Source organism: Carassius carassius, chromosome 8, assembly GCF_963082965.1.
Source record: "Carassius carassius chromosome 8, fCarCar2.1, whole genome shotgun sequence".
NCBI lineage: Eukaryota > Metazoa > Chordata > Actinopteri > Cypriniformes > Cyprinidae > Carassius > Carassius carassius.
The window spans coordinates 22029289-22046385 of NC_081762.1; positions in this window are offsets into that span (position 1 = coordinate 22029289).

Below are 17097 nucleotides of genomic sequence, written 5' to 3' on the forward strand. Positions count from 1 at the left end.
TTCTACGATCACAAATGAAGGTTTTATGTTTACACGGCACGATACGCAATGAAACACATAAAAACACAGTATAAGTCATTATAATCAGTAATTATGTCCCCACTGGATGCAACGAATGCCTCCTTTGCAATGGGTTTTATCTCGTCGTGCCATCACGTAACATTTGCGTTACACGCTTGAGGTATTCAGCCAAGCACATCGCACTGGATAGCTGGCCAATCACAGTACACCTTGCTTTTCAGAACTATGAGCTTTGTACAAGAAAGGTGGGCCATAGAGGAGAAACAATAATGTACATTTTTTCTTACCATCAACCTGTGAGAATTAGCCTGAATGACTAAATCTGGCACATTTACATGGTGGACTTGTTTGATCATGTTGATTAATGTGTATTGTCCCTTTTTTTAAAAAATAAATAAATAAATAGACAAACAAATTATGTGGAAAATATATATTTTTAAACCTTTAACTGTATAAACACATTGCATTACACCAAATAAACAACATAATGTTCTTTTTACAACGTCATATGACCCTTTAACATTTCGACTTTTGGCCTTCATGAACATAATTGCTTTTACCTATGAAAAAGAGAGAGATGCACTATTACTCTAAACTCTGTTTATTCATATAAACTATTAATATAAACTGTATTTATATTTCTATCCAGACAGTTGCAGTCGCACCCACCAAACCTCATCATCTGCCGAGAAACACATTGTCATTAAAAATACAAGTACATGATTTTCATGTATGTATTATGTACATATGTATTTATTTATTGTAAATGTAAAACCTTAAAAGAGGCTACAAGGTTATATGAGACCATGATCGAGAGGAAAAGAAAATGAAATGAAAATGAAATGAAAATACACTATATTAAAAAGGTTCCTTACAGCACTTTCAATGCACGGGACCCTTTGGAATCTAAAAATGGCTCTAGTAGCACCAAAAAGGTTTTTGTTACCAAAGAACCCTAATCTAGCACATTTTAAAAATAAAAGGTGTTTATTGACATTGATGATTAAATGAAGATCCTTAACATTCGTGGAAACTTTCCATTGGATAAAAGCTACTTCAAAGTGGAAAAAAAGTTATTTAGATTATTAGTGTTCATAATACTTAAATAATAATAATAATAATAATGATAACAATGTTTCCTCAGTTTAATTTGCTGCTTTATAGAGTCAGGCAGTCACATTCTTTATATAAAAATAAAATGTTCTTTTCCAGAGGCCACAAAGCTCCTATAATTGTGTTTGATGCTTAGATCCTGCTGACCTGAGGTATGCACTGCCGTCGGCTGCAGTGACCATTTTATTGAGAAAAGAAATTTTGAACACTTCACTTCATATAGGGCCCTATGTAGCGAGGACTGAAAAACAAAAGCATATTTTTTTCATTTTCTTATGCCAATACAGCATTATAATTTTCATGAAAATGTGTCACTGTGCCTGATTTTGTGTAATCGAGTGTTTTCTGCTCAAACATTATTTGTTATGGCATAATAAAAAAAACAGGTACAACACATTAGATGATTAGATTTTATTGATATATCATGCTGTTGCCGGCTCTGCTTGCATTCTCACATACATATTTTATATTCACAACACATAAACAGCACCAACTGGCTGATACATTTCACATCAAATGTGTCATTTACAACTAATGCAACACAGATTGTAAATTACAGTGGGTATATTTTATTTTTTCTCAGATGATTACTATTTTGCGTGTACTGATGTGATTTATCTAGATCAGTGATGTAGTTGTATAGCATGCACACAGTTTGTTTTAGAACCTTTTTTGACATTTTATCAGTTCATGCTTTCCCTCAAATTGAACACATGATCTTGGAGTTGCTAGTGTCATGCTCTACACTTTGAGCTACAGGAAGACAGGCTATGAAAGTACACAGACAAGAATAGCAAAGATTTAAAACTTGAACTAAACATGTTGTATTTATTTTAGAATGTTAGAAATTGAAACTCCAATTTCACAGTTTTCTTCTTGTTCCCAATTTAGTCAGAAACAATTTGAAAATGTCTTCTATAATTTAATTTAGGAGAACATTTAATTCACGTAAGACAAATCACAGCTATTGCATCACTAAAACGAACCCTCCATCGACCATCAGTCAATGCTTATTCAATTAAAAAAGACAGTTATCAAGTATAATTAGCAGCTTTAGAAAGGAATATCTAATTAGCGAGTCCAGTCCAGATCTAGTTAACTATATGCTATAAGTAGCCTAAGGCACAATTAACTTGATTTTCAAAACATGTACAGTAAACTAATCCATTAAATATGTCAAAGTAATGAAAAGAAAAAAAAAATGTTTTAATGCTTTTTTTTTCATACATTTTGACAAAGTATAACTATTTGAAACTTGCAAGAGCTCAAAAGCATGGATGTAATGGATATGTAATGCCGGGTTGATGGACATTTCCCATCAATTAGCTGGTTCTTTGGCATTAGTTGTAGTGTGGAACATGAAACTAGCCACTAATTATTTGGTCAGCTAATTCAATAAAATGAGCAATTCGATTACAGCTATCAATTCTGATTTCTTTAAATCATCAAATTACAGTAGCACACTGTTAAGCTTTTCCAAACCAAACTTGGTGAAATGAATACCTTTGTCTGTATGATAGATAGATAGATAGATAGATAGATAGATAGATAGATAGATAGATAGATAGATAGATAGACATGGATGAATGGATAGATACATGATTTACATATGAAAAATGTTATACTCATTGTACTCAATACTCATTGAAATAGTGCGCCATGAATTCTGTGGTGGTTCTTTCACAAAAGCATCAGTTGCTGTGGGGTCATGAAACCAGTCACATGAAACTAATTATGTGGTTGGCTTATTCAGTAAAATGATGAGCGAAATCAATTACAGATATTAATTATCTTTTATTAAATCATCCAAATGTAGAAGTGTAATTGTTGCTTGTGAGCTTTTCCAAAGCACATTGTCAGCAGGATGACTAGCAGCTTTAACTGAGATAGATAGATAAACAGAAAGGCGTACAGACATGACAGATTGCATTCTAATGTTGTTTAATATGGCCTAGTCAGTGTGTATATCCCTTGACTTCCTACCCTGACCTCTAGGTTATGGAGTACACCTTTTTTTTGTTTTGTTTTTTTACCTACGAGTACAGACATATAGAGACACACTCCCAGCCTGCAGCTTTTTTAGGAGCAAATGTCAGCACACAAGGGCCGAGTGTGTGTGTGTGTTCATGCATTTCATACTCCTCTCTAGCAGATTTTTTGAAAATCAGCACTGTTCCACTAAATCTCGTATATCATTTTTCCTTAGCTGCTATTAACCACAATATTAGGTCATATTGTTTCCTCTGAAGCTCACCCCAAAAGCTGTCGGAAGAATATTAATATGTTTCATCAAATACATATTAGCCAGACGTGTCCTGTGCTCCCAGTGCCAGCACCACTGAGGCTTTCATGGGTGAATGAAAACAATCCATTTTAGACTTTCCTGTTTCAAAAACACACTGGTGTTTTTCTTTTTCACTCGCATATTTCACCAGCTGTTTTTCTTCAGGTCTTGGCAGAATATCCGACTGTGTTCCAGTCTGTCACAGAAACGGATTATTGTTAAAATAACCTTCCTCTGACTAAGTCGCAATTATACTCGGTGCAAACATTGAAAAGCTAGCGTCCTTTTCATTTAATTACTGAAAGAATGTGTTGGCAGCTCTAATAAACTGAAGAAAGATACTTATCGTACAAGGACACTTTTCTTCACTTTGTTTAATTATGCTTTAGATGGTGTGTTTGAATGGTCATTAATAGTAAAAGTAGGAAGATTAATTAAAATGGCTAAAAAGTAACAACAAACACACAGTAAGATTAAACTATGATTCAAGCTAATCAGTTTTAGCATGCCTTTAAACCTGGATCTTGGCAAAATATGAATGACTTGTAATGTCAAGCTATTTTAAAGTGACAATTCACCCAAAAATTAAACATTCTGACAGAATTTATTCACCCTCATGTCATTTCAAAACCTGTATGAATCCCTTTCTGCTATATGGAACATAAGTTACTTTAAATTGTAGCACGTATACATACATACATGCATACACACACACACACACATATATATATATATATATATATGTGTGTGTGTGTGTATGTGTGTGTGTGTGTGTATGTATGAATCTACTTTTGTAGCTAGGTACACTTCAGTCACCATTGTTTTAATTGCAAACTTCTGGAAAATGTAATTGGCCAATATTTTAATGATCTAAAAATAGTAGTATTTATTCTGCACAGGAAAATATGGATGTTGATTTGGTTGACTGGATTAACCTTATTGCATTAATTCACAAACATTTATGTTAACAAGACAACACACTAATTTGGTGAATTAGAAATTGTGCTAAAAAAATTCTACTACTACAAAAAAAAAAAAACCTTGGTGACACTCAATTATGCGTTAAGATTTACTTTATGCAACAGAGGCTGTTTATATGATTTGTTGTTTTAAAATAAATAAATAACAGGCTAAGGTGGAAAAAGATATTCTAACCTACAGTAAGCCTACATTTTATCTGAGGATATTGGTCCCGACCATAAAAAGACCATAAAAGCTCTCTCTCTCTCTCTCTCTCTCTCTCTCTCTCTCTCTCTCTCTCTCTCACACTCTCTCTCTCTCTCTCACACACACACACACACACACACACACACACACACACACACACACACACACACACACACACACACACACACACACACACACACACACACACACACACACACACACAGTGTATATATTTTATATCATATCACCTTGTCTTGGCTATCTGCATCAGCTGTTTTTTTTCTGTGGCATTTAGCTCAGGCAGTGACAAGCCTGATTTTCATAGTAATTATTTGTTTGGCAGTTCTAACCTGGGCCTTTATCTGCCCATTTAAATGTGAGCCTTTATGTGCTCTTTAGTTTATATCTTAAAATAATCACTTTTGCATAAAAGACCATTTCTCATCTGTCTGTTGCCTAAGAGACATAAACTTCAAAGAGCAAAGATAACATACTTGGCCTTTTTTGAACCGTTTAAAGTGGTATGTCATTTGTGCTGTCACTACAGAACACTTGTGTCAGTCAGTTCTCAGATAGCAGTTTTCCCAGCATATTTTTTTAACATTAACACCCCAGTGCTCTTCGTCTCTTTTTGTGTGATTGTGTTTGACTTATGGATAAACCTACATGTTTCTGAAGGTGTTTGTTTTACATTTGTTCAGTGATTATGGGATTCTGAGCATGTGTTGGGTTGCTCTTGATTGCATAGGTCTGTGTTTTCATGGTTGTTGTTATTTTACTCTCATGTTCTGAGCAGGTGTGCATTAAAGACATTAGACACACTTGAGACCACCTACTCATATGCACTCTTTGCCCACCAGAGAGCCATCTAGTGAAATGATGGAACAGAAACATGCCCCTCTCTTGTTCTTATTTTCATGTTCGTATGCCAAGTCAGCTCAATAGCATTAAACTACATGTATTTTAAAAGTACTAATACCCCCCATCCCCCAGGTCCATTTGAATTTTAGTCAAGGTTGCAGTGGTTCCAGCTTATGAACCCATAGTACAGCTTGTGCTTCTTGCTTAATTTAACTTTAACTAAACCGTTAGAAAAGCTTGACTTACAATACAAACATTACATTAACTTTTAACCACTAAAACCAATTTAAAAAATGGTTTTCTGTATTTTATTTCTGTGTATTTTGGGATATATTCCATTACAATTTATTGGTTTTAACAAGCCACCAATAGAAAGCGACCAATTACCTGTAGAGACACAGGGTCCATTACAGTTTCCTGTAAAACCAGTACAAGTCCCATTCTAAACAGTAAAAGCATTAAAAAGTTTGTGATGGTGTCTATTGTTTTTTTTTGTTTTTTCTCCAGCAGGGCATTAAATTCTACAAAAGTTTCTTAACAGTGGAAAGCGTTCTTCACACTTGTTATTTTGATTCTTTTAAAAGCTGTTCAATGAAAAATGCCATTGTTTGTGAAAAAGGACAAAAAAAACTTTATTTTGAAGAGTTTACATTTAACTCTTTTTATTTTATTTTGTGTTTACTATACAGTAACCTATTAAAAATCCCATTCATGTTTTTTTCCTCCACAAGATCATAATACTTCATTTTTACTTTCAAAATCTGCCGAACATTTTAAAACCAGATATTGTAGCCTGTATATTTCCATTTCAATTTATTCTCTGTTCCTCTGCAAGAAACATTTTCATATCCAAATGCCACTGAGAGGACGGATAACTGCAAACATCATCATATGACTGCACATCTGTCTTTTTTTTTGCTGGTCATATAGCTCAAGAGTGGCATCTGGAGTTGCCGATGAATGGAAGAAACATCACAAAAGAGTATTTTGCCACACAATGCTCACCAAACCGGAATAATTTAATGGAATAGACATTAATAAACATGAGAATCCATCAGTGTTTCTCTAAATAGGCACACTTGAGGACTAAATGGTTCCAGTGGACGTTGTTTGACATGGAAAATTTACCAGAGATTTCATGATGAAAAGTTAGGCCTGTGTGCTGCTGTATTACATTCCTTCATTACATTACTTCTCTCCCTTCTCCCTCCATGTGTTCTGCCCTAAAGCAGCTCAGTACAAAACACACCACAGAATCCAATAAGAACAGTCTATGTTTTGAATAGCATAGTACAGTTACACAATAGAATAGAGTACGCATACATGCTGTGCACATTACGCAAATTATCTTTATGCAGGGAATACTGGTCGTACAGTATGCCATAATGCATTCTGCTCCGCTTGATCTTTTATCTCCAGTATATATATATATATAATATATAATATTTGTTCTTGCTCACTATGTAATGTAACAAAAGCTATCAACTTCTGTTAAATCTTTTCAGAAAATTTCAGATCTGTACTTTTTTTCTTCTTTTTAGCTTTAGTGAGCAGAGGAGACATCTATTAATAAACATACTGAACTTAAGCTTTTGAATCAAACACACAACCTTTTTACAACTTTACTCTCTTAATTAGTATATTTTGATTTGATCTCTGCTTAATGTGCATGTTTTTTCTCTTACAAGCTTTGGTCACATGTTATTGTCTGTGTTTTTTAATTTCCGATGAAGGAAAAGCAGATGATTATGATACTGAAGTGGGAGATTTTATTGTAGGCATGAAGCGCTAGCTCTCATTAGTGAGGATAACGCATGATTTACACACTGCCAGAAATAACGGCAATAATTAAGAGCACCTTACACACTTACACACACAAACACACACATGCTTGCACACGGCTCTGTGCCTGTTCACAAGATCACTCCTGAGCTGCCTTTTACCTTCCCTCAGTAATGGTCTCTGGGTGACAGTATCGTCAGGATTGTTGACTGAAATGAGAGCGTATTGTCCAGCAGGGGGGTGATCTGATGTGAGCTGAGATGGTTGGATCTGAATAATTTAACACATCTGGGAACCGTAGAATGAACAGCCACTCATATCAGAGAGTAATGCTGCACTCTCATCTGCTCTGTTTGTACACACACACACACACAATCACAAACTCACAGTGTGACCCCTGCAGTTTCAGTGCACTGTGTTTTTATGGCAGAGGCTCAAGCTATTAGTCCTACCTCTGTAAGCTAGGCTTTCTACTTGGGTTGCCATTCGATTGAAACTGTTAATCAAATGACATGATATACTGATTAACTGATCAAATTAATTGCAATTAATCATACTAAAATGCATTAAATCAACAGACCAACTCTTAGCCTGCATTTACTGTACACTCAAAAAGTGGTTTAGGTTGATATTATTATTTAAATTATTATATAAATATTTTGGGTTGAAGAAAAGCATAACAGCAATTTAAGCAAAATAAGAATTGTGTCTCTCAGTTCTCTGCTTTGTCCCGCCAGCTTTCCTGCAGTTGTATTATCAAGGTGAGCCTGTAGGTGCTCCTGATTAACTTGGTTTTGGTAAGGGTTCCTGGCAGGATTCCTCTTACACCTGGAGGTGAGTACATCCTGTCCCTAGGAACTTAGTCAAACTGTCAGACCATGAAGGAGAGGTGGAAACATAAGGAGAGAGAAAAGGGAGTTATGAAAGGCATTACTTCTCTCCCTTCTCCCTACATTGTGTTCTGCCCTTAAGCAGCTCTCTACAAAACACACCACAGAATCCAATCTATGTTTTGAATAGCATAGTACAGTTAAACCATAGAATAGAGTACGCATACATGCTGTGCACATTATACAATTTATCTTTATGTTACAGTGTGCCATAATACATTCTGCTCCGCTTGATCTTTTATCTCCAGTATATATATATATATATATATGTGTGTGACAAACGAAATTTGTGCTAAAACTATATATTCTGGCTCACTATGTCATTGAGTATTTTTCAATTACCAGTATAGCATATAGATATACGTATCATCAACATCTTCAAATTAATAGTTTAGACCCATTTCATTTGATTGACATTTGCAATGCTTCATGGGAATGTAGTACACTGTTACTGTTTTGTACCTTTGTCATATTTGTTTCTATAATGTATTTTTTTTTAAAGAAACATATACCCAGCTTAAACTAATATAGCAAAGAGAGAGAAAAAAAAATGAAACAAATAAAAATAAAAAAATACTGCAAAGAACCAATAAGGAACCTTAGTGCATTTCAAACTAGATTTCGTCAACAAATCTCCAAGAATATGCTTGGATTACCTACAACAAATCAGGAAGACCCATGATGCTCCAGTTGGCTCAGTTTGGATGTAAATCTTCTTGAACATAAGGTACAGTTCTCTTAAATCCCCTCATGAACAGTTTTTAGACTCCACACTTTCTTTGGCGTGCATTCATCCATTTTTTCTGACAAATCCCACTCTTTCTGCCTCATCATGTCATCCATGTTTAAGAGCAGGGTTGAATAATGCAGGTGAGGTCCACAGGCCACAGAAGAACGCCTATAATTGGTCTGGATGAAGATAATTGAATCCTCTCACGGCAGGAATAGAGTAGAGTCACAAATGCTGCTTTCACCTGACCTCCCTGACACTTCAAAGTGTCATTACCCCGCACTCCCATAGCCCCGCTCCTCTCACACTCCTCTACATTAAAAAAGACTGTGTGATGAGATACTTTTAACGGGTCGCTGTGTCACCTGGTCTTTTGTATCTGAGCGCGTGTGTGAGTCCTTGTGGAATGTGATGCAGTGGCATTACTGCAGGGGCTGCTGGGTAATGGAGGGTAATGATTCTGAATGGTTTAGAGCATTGTTGAATGGGTGATTGAGATGAAGGGTCAAGTCACTCCTGCAGAAGCTCTCGCAGCAAAAGGATCTTTTTGAGACAATTACCTGCTGGAGATGTCCTCGCCATTTAGTTTGAAGCCCAAGAGACTGTCTATAGCAATGCAGAACAATGTGTCCAAACCCACTCTGACAGAAGTGCTTCACTAATCAGAGGATAAATTTGAAAGTCTAGAGAGGATATGATGAGGTTTTGGGAAGTTTTTTATTTTGTTTTGTTGACTTTGATTTTCTTTTGTTCCATTGGAAGCAAAACTAAGGTTCTTCCGTGTTTGTAGTAATTGAGCGAATTTAGAAGTAAGCTATTTTCTTTCCTGTTTTAGGCATGGCGGAAGTAAAGGCCCACTGATATGATTGGCTAACAGTTTAGTTTGGTTGACAGACTACATTCCTCTTAAATGGACGCTGCTGTGATTTATGTCAAAAACTTATAAATAATTACCAAACAAACTGTAAGAAAAACCAATGTAAAGGAAACAGTAAACAATTAAACAGTTACTGTTGGATCCAATACAGTGAGCGCATCATCATCTTTTAGTTTCAATCGTTGAACTGTGTCTTGTTTGTAAATGAATCCATGGTGAAATGAAGGACCAACAAAAGAACATGTTCTTACTGATGCGGTCTGGATCTTCATTAAAAATAAAGTTTATCCACTCTTTCCTAATGTTGGGATCAGAAGTAAGGCAATGCAATACTGTTTTTCCCCAACTTGGCACTGCACAGTGTCTTGTCTTCTTTATTTTTAATGCTGGTACACAACATCTTGTTGTCTTCAGAACCGTCTTTACCATTTGCTTTCTGCATAGACCTGCATGACCTCCTCTCGCGTAAACACCACATGTGCAAATCAGTGAGTGGGGCTAAACAGACAGCGATGTAGAAGGTGTTGCTTATTAACACTATTACAGAGTAGAACTTCCAAAAGCCATCATTTTGGCAGACTTCCTTCAATACAAGCTGATTTTAGACTAACAACAAAGTTTTTGAGTTCTAGAACGTCAGGATGTTTTTATAGTAAAATTACCCCTTATATGTCAAAAGAATTTTGATTTCTCAGTTCATGACCCCTTTAATACAGTTACTGTTCTGACAGATTCATAGAGTTAATTAGGTGAAGGATTTGCCAGACAGATTCAAATTAGGAACTAATGATTCTTTTTGAATGATTCTTTATTAGAATCGGCTCCTAAGAGTCATTTGGACTATGCTTGTGGTGCTGTATGCTTTTGGCTACGTTCACACTGCAGGCAACTGTGGCCCAAATCTGATTTATTTGCTCATATGTGACTCAAATCTGTTATTCTCATGACTGTATGAACAGCACAGCAGCAGGTACATGAGGTGTCTTCTTCTTCTTGCTTTATGGCGGATTGCAGACCTATGAGAAGAAGATGCTTCACACACCTGCTGCTGAGAATGCACATAGGAGGACGTTCCCAGGAGAGTACTAACAGTACTATCAGTAAAAAAATGATATAAATACTGTTCAGTTTGTTGCACAGATCGATCGTTTTGTGTCTTTACACAACAGTTTATCATCAGTGAAGCGTAGGGTTTAATTTGGTTTTGTTTGTGTATTTTATTATTTATTTTTTTAGTTATAAGAGTGTTAGACTGCAATGGTTTGATTTTAACATCTTGGTTTGTGTTCTACTGAAGAAACAAAGTCACTTAAATCTTGAGGGTAAGCAGATAAACATCAAATTTTCATTTTTGGGAGAACTAACCCTTTAAGGCATTGTGGAGAAAACAGATTTTCAAAAATTCTTTGGAGACATGGTACAGTGCTTAATCGTGTTTTAGAAGACACTTCACAAATTTATGGGACTGACAACTGAATTTTACAACTAAATGAACTCAATTTATTTCGGAACTCAACAACCAGCTAGTTGTTGATAATGATGCTACTGAAAGGCAACCAATTTGTATTGTCAGGTGGCTAGTTTGCAAGATAGTGAAGTGACAAAGACATGAAACTGTTGATTTCAAAACATTACGGTCAAGTGAGTGCAGGCTGTTTAACACCAATAATTTGAAAAACAAAAATAAACGATGACACCTCTGCCAATGACGTTTAAGAAACGATTCAAGTCAGTACCCAGATGTGTAACTGTGGTATTTGTCAGCTTTTGGAAGTGATTTGTGCCTTGTAAATACACGGAAAGATCATTTAGGAGATTCACTCCTATGCTTATTATACTTTACAGTGTTTACGTAGCAGATACTGAGCTTCTCAGGTTTTCTCACAATTGTGCTGTGAACTTTGAAGCCTTTTTTCCCTGATTTCCCCTAATTTTCCCTCATTTCTCCATCTTTTCTAGGTGAACCAAAAACAACTGTCACATGATAGAAAGTCTAAAGCCTTCTCAAACTGTACAGCTGACCCATCTAATCTGCGGCCTGTTATGCATCAAACTAAGATTGCTGTAGGGACAAAAAGTAATGCCATCAAGTTAGCATTTTTAAACATTTGCTCACTAAAAATTTAATAATTTCTGATCGATGACTTAATAAACACAAACAACCTGGATTTTATGTTTCTAAATGAGACATGGCTAGAAGACTGCTGCTGTTACAAGTTGGGTGTGTGCTAAACGTAAGACAAAGTGCTCGAGGAGAATAGTGATCAAAAATGAGGAGTTTACTGGATGACGACGGAGAATACAGACTATACACAACACCACATTAACTTCACAATAGGTTAAGATACAAATACATTAAGTTACATTCACATTTAGATGCACATTCAGGTTAAGTTACAATACAATAATCACGGACGAGGAAGAACTGACCAGACAGGGTATTTGAGCACACAGGAGGTAATGAGGGAACTGGAGACAGGTGGGGATCAATCAATTAACTAAACAAGAATAGGAAAAAGACCAAATAAGGAAACAGACAGTCCATGAACGTAACAGCTGCAGTGCAATAGTCCTCACTGAAACAGCTCCTCCTAACTTAGCTGTTCTAAAGATGTCTATCAATGCAAGCGTTATTTGGTCAGTACTTCTCTTTTGAATATCTAGGGATTGTGCTGAAAGGTGCTCCATGCATTCTGTTTATCATTATTTACAGGCCTCCAAAACACTCTCCAGCCTTTATCAGAGAGTTCACAGAACTTTTATCTATGATTTCCTTAGAGTTTGACTTGTTTGCTATTGCAGGGGATTTAAAAAAATAGTAAATTAGTAAATTTAGTAAAACAAAAAGAAAAATCCTACAATTTCCTGTTAATCACAAGCAGGGCCGTTTCTAGCCTTTTTGCCACCCTAGGCGAGATTTCTACCAACCCCCCCCCCCCCCCCCCCATCCTACCAAAGATTTGTACCATAAATTAAAAACTAAACATAGCTGCAAGGAAACCATTTGATAATTATTGCATAAATATTGCAAAATTTGTCCAAATACAAATATGTACAATTCATCAGAATTAAATATTATTACTATTAAACAATACAAGAAAAACAGGCAAATAAAAAGCAAAAAAACTAAATGACTATAACATGACAATGATACGTTATCATCTACATATTAGCTATACAATAATACAGAGTAACCACTTTTCAGTAAAACAACCATGCACATCCATGTTCAAAGGAAGTAACTGGTAACCAAGGACTTAAAACAAATTGACCATGGCATATTTGAGCATGTTTACTATTTTCGGTAGCTTTAAAAGTGGACAGGTCTAGACTTAACAGCTGCAAAAGTGTCAATAATGTCATCATAGGACATCTGCCTGGAAACATCTCTGTTTATGCTCATCATTGACAGGCCATTGAGACGGTGCTGTGTCATTGTAGACCTCAGGTATGTTTTAATGAGCTTCAATTTTGAGAAGCTCTTCTCTGCACTAGCCACACTTACAGGAGAAGTTGCAGCAATTCGGACAGCCACCCACATATTGGGGAAAATTTCCTTCAATTTCTTTTCTTCTATGAAGGACAACAGTTCCAGTGTTGTCATGGTGTTCTTGGGGAAATCTGGAAAATGTTGCATTTCTAGTGCAAGTTCCTTTCCATTCAGATCTGACTGACCATTGCTAGTCAGGGCGTCACTCAGTGTTGCACACTGTTGACATATTTCCAGGGTTGAAAGCTTAGGGAAGCTTGTGAGGACTCCAAACTTGCTTTGAACTTTACTCAGGGTCTCAAAACGCTCATGCAGTGATTCAATGCAAACATCCACAACATTATTGAAGAATAATGCGCTGTTTGAGTACTGAATGGAGAATAATTGACAGCCGCGGAGGAGGGAAAACGAGGTTTCCGTATACTTTAATTTAATGATGTAAATAGTCTTCTGTCCCTCACATTAAGCTATGGAATGGCTTCAGATGACTTTGTGAAATTATAATCAGACCGATCTCGGACCCAAGTCACCCAAACTGACGTGAAAAAAGCGGGAGGCGCCGAAAAGCACGCTGTTTGAAACCCTGAGATTCATTCAACGATCAAATAAGGCTTTTGACGGGACAAAAATACGCTTTTTTGCAGCCGCCAAATAAATTTCAATGCAGGAAAAACCCTGCTATAATATTCCGCTGCTGAAATGAGCATGACGTAAATCCGTCCCGTGGTGCTAATAATGCAGTCACAGTGTCATGTTTTGCTCGTAGTGATGGTGGAGCTTGTAGTAGAAAAATTTGTAACATACCTGTATATTTTGCTTTCTTTTTCTCATCTTCTTTTTTCTTCTTGCGATACTGAGCCCCTGATGGCTTTGACCTTTTCATGATGATGAAACTCAAACATTTACTTCAAGTAACTTCAACCACGGATGACGACGTTGAAAGGCAACGGCTTTCTGGCAATGTATTGCGCATGCACAACTTTAACATGTCTCTAACGGCAGCGGCCACTATCACCACCAATGAGACTTACTCAGATAATCGCAAGTAATCATAATGCTTCGAAATAGCAAAAGTATGAAAATATAATATGACCTTGAAATAATAATAATAATATATATATATATATATATATATATAGCACCCCCCAGCTGTTTGCGCCCTAGGCGACCGCCTAGTTTGCCTATGCCTTGAAAACGGCCCTGATCACAAGCCTCCAACAAGTGTCGATGCCTTGTGTGAATGCAGTAATGTAGGCCAATACAATTACATTGTATTCATTATGGTGTTTTATTAATGGTTTTCTTTTTATTAGTAGCATTTTTTTTTTAGTTCAAAGTTTTATGTGAAGTTTATTCTAATTTGAGAACGTCAGTCAAAATTAAACTCTTAATCTTGTCAGGTTATTACTTGCTGTGTTTTAATGTGCTAGTTCAATAGCAAAATAGATGTAGAAGTATTGAACCTTTAAGTAGCATCAGTGTTTTTCTTTTCTTTTTCTGTTTCATGTTAATAGCTTGCAGTGTTGCTGTGTACTTTATAAAAAAAAAGGGCTTGACCGCAGCTCAATGATGTTAAATTATGAGTGGCATGGCAAGATACACTTTCAAGTATTTTCTTCAACAATGCTTCTGCTTCCTTTCCAGGTTAATATTGAGCTTTAACTTAATACGAGCCCCCTTTTAGTGTGGGGAACTGAAGAAATTGATTTTCTTTTTTTCCCTCTCTTCTCAGGAACGACTCGTCCAATAGACTGAACTGTTAATTACTCATTTCCTGTTGCAGTCAAACAGAGATGGAGGTGGACATGTGGTGCTTCCTTTCCAAAGCCAGCATGTTAATGCTTGATGAACTCCTCTCCGCATGAATGCTCCTTTGCATAACATTTGAACTACAATTAGTTCTGGTAAATGTATATCTTTTTTTTTCTTTTTTTTTTTGCTCTATTTGTTATGATATGGTTAAGTATTTGCTTACTCCTCTCTTCTCTTTCTTTATCCCTCATCTGTGTTATTATGAGCTCTTATAATAGTTCATATACTGTAGGTTTAAAGTACATATGAAGGTTAATTGGGGTCTCTTTCTTTGTGTTGCGGTTATAAATAGATTATATTGAGGAGACACCTTGAGACACACTAATGAATGATTTGTTTTTCCTTGTTTTAATTAACATGGTGATTACTTCAGGGGCCATTGCAATGCTTGGAGCCCAACATCCTGCTCTACAGAGAAATGTCATTCATGATTAGACTTCAACACAACAACAGATCTTAGATAAAGCAAACCGCAATGATGGCTATTAGAGTCTGTGATTTTGTGATATTATTGCCTGAATGGATTGCCGTATTAAAATTAAATAAATGACATTCTCTAATTTGCAGGCAGTAGTGGTAAACAGGCTGGTTTATCATGCCAGTCAAAGTGTTTCCATGTAAACGCAAGTAAAATACTCTGAAATGGTTTCAATTATAGTCATAAGATCTCTCACCGAAGATCTATCTGTCTGAGTGAATCTCAGAAGGTGTGTTAACAGTTAACATATCAGACATATTACTATAACACAGCATGCTAGAATATTTGTTCATGAATAGTGTGAGTATGAATATTAAGAGTTTTTGTTCCTTTCATATTTGTTAAGGAATTTAAATCTGAACATAGGTTTCATAAATGACTGGGATCACACACTGAACACACTGATCTCAAACTCAACACAGAAGCATGTGTTTTGTTACTAAGACATGTGTGACAAATGATATGTTTAAAAAAAAATGTTTTCTTAAATCAGCTAAAAATATCAAGCATGTATAGTATCTTCCAACTGGATGAATTCATAGTCTAAAACTTAAAACAAACAAAAAAACAAAATTCAGAGTCTGTGCTCATCCAACTAGCCTTGACTATAAATAATGGGAAAATCTGGGCAAAAGTGTATTCATGTATTTATATCTAATAACATATTTACTGACATATGATCACAGACATATTGATATAAACATTATAATGAAACTTTATTTGGAGTGCAACTTGTGCACAATGCACATTTCTTAATATTAAGCATAAAATGTGTTTTGATGTCACTATTGATGAGGCTTGTATGGTTTTTGAATAATATCAGTCTTTAAATGCAAGATATTTAAAGTTTACCTTAAGTAAGCTTGCAATAGTTCCACTTTAGCACAATCAAATATACTTCAGTATATCTTTAGTTGGACTTCAGCACTACTTACTGTACATACAATTAAAGTGAATTAAGTACAAAATTAAATGTTTCAATTTAGCAGACTGTATACCGGTTTAGTATACTAAAAATACAATAGCAGGGTATTAAGTACATCAACATGTAAATGTATACTTAGCATGAAATAAATGTATTTCAAATACATTTTAATATATTTTTTTTTTCACTAGGGTCGGTATACAGATTTAATGATGGTTAGGAATTGTAAAACATAAATGTCCTTTCATTACAGAATTAATTAATCTATATTTTTGTTTTTCTATAACTGTAAATGACCCAACAATGACATGAGTTGGACTAATGTTCTATATCCAGTATTCAAACAACCTTTCCTCACACGTCTTTTTGAAACTGACTGTGTGAGATATTTTTAGTCTTTCTGTATATTCTCAAGGAGAGCGATAAAAGGAGGGACCCAAATATGAAAACAAACAATCACGATTTAACTGTGCTGGATTGTGAGTTGTGATCGCTTTCCCCTAAAGCCTCTTAGAACGTCTGCTCTAATCCCAGCATTGTGCTCATCACATCTGACATTTACGGTATGTATAAATGGTTATGCAGCATCAGACAGCTATTTAGATCCTCGCCAGCTGAACCCTGCTACTAACTGTCACTAATCATCAGTGGTGGTTAAGGGTCAACA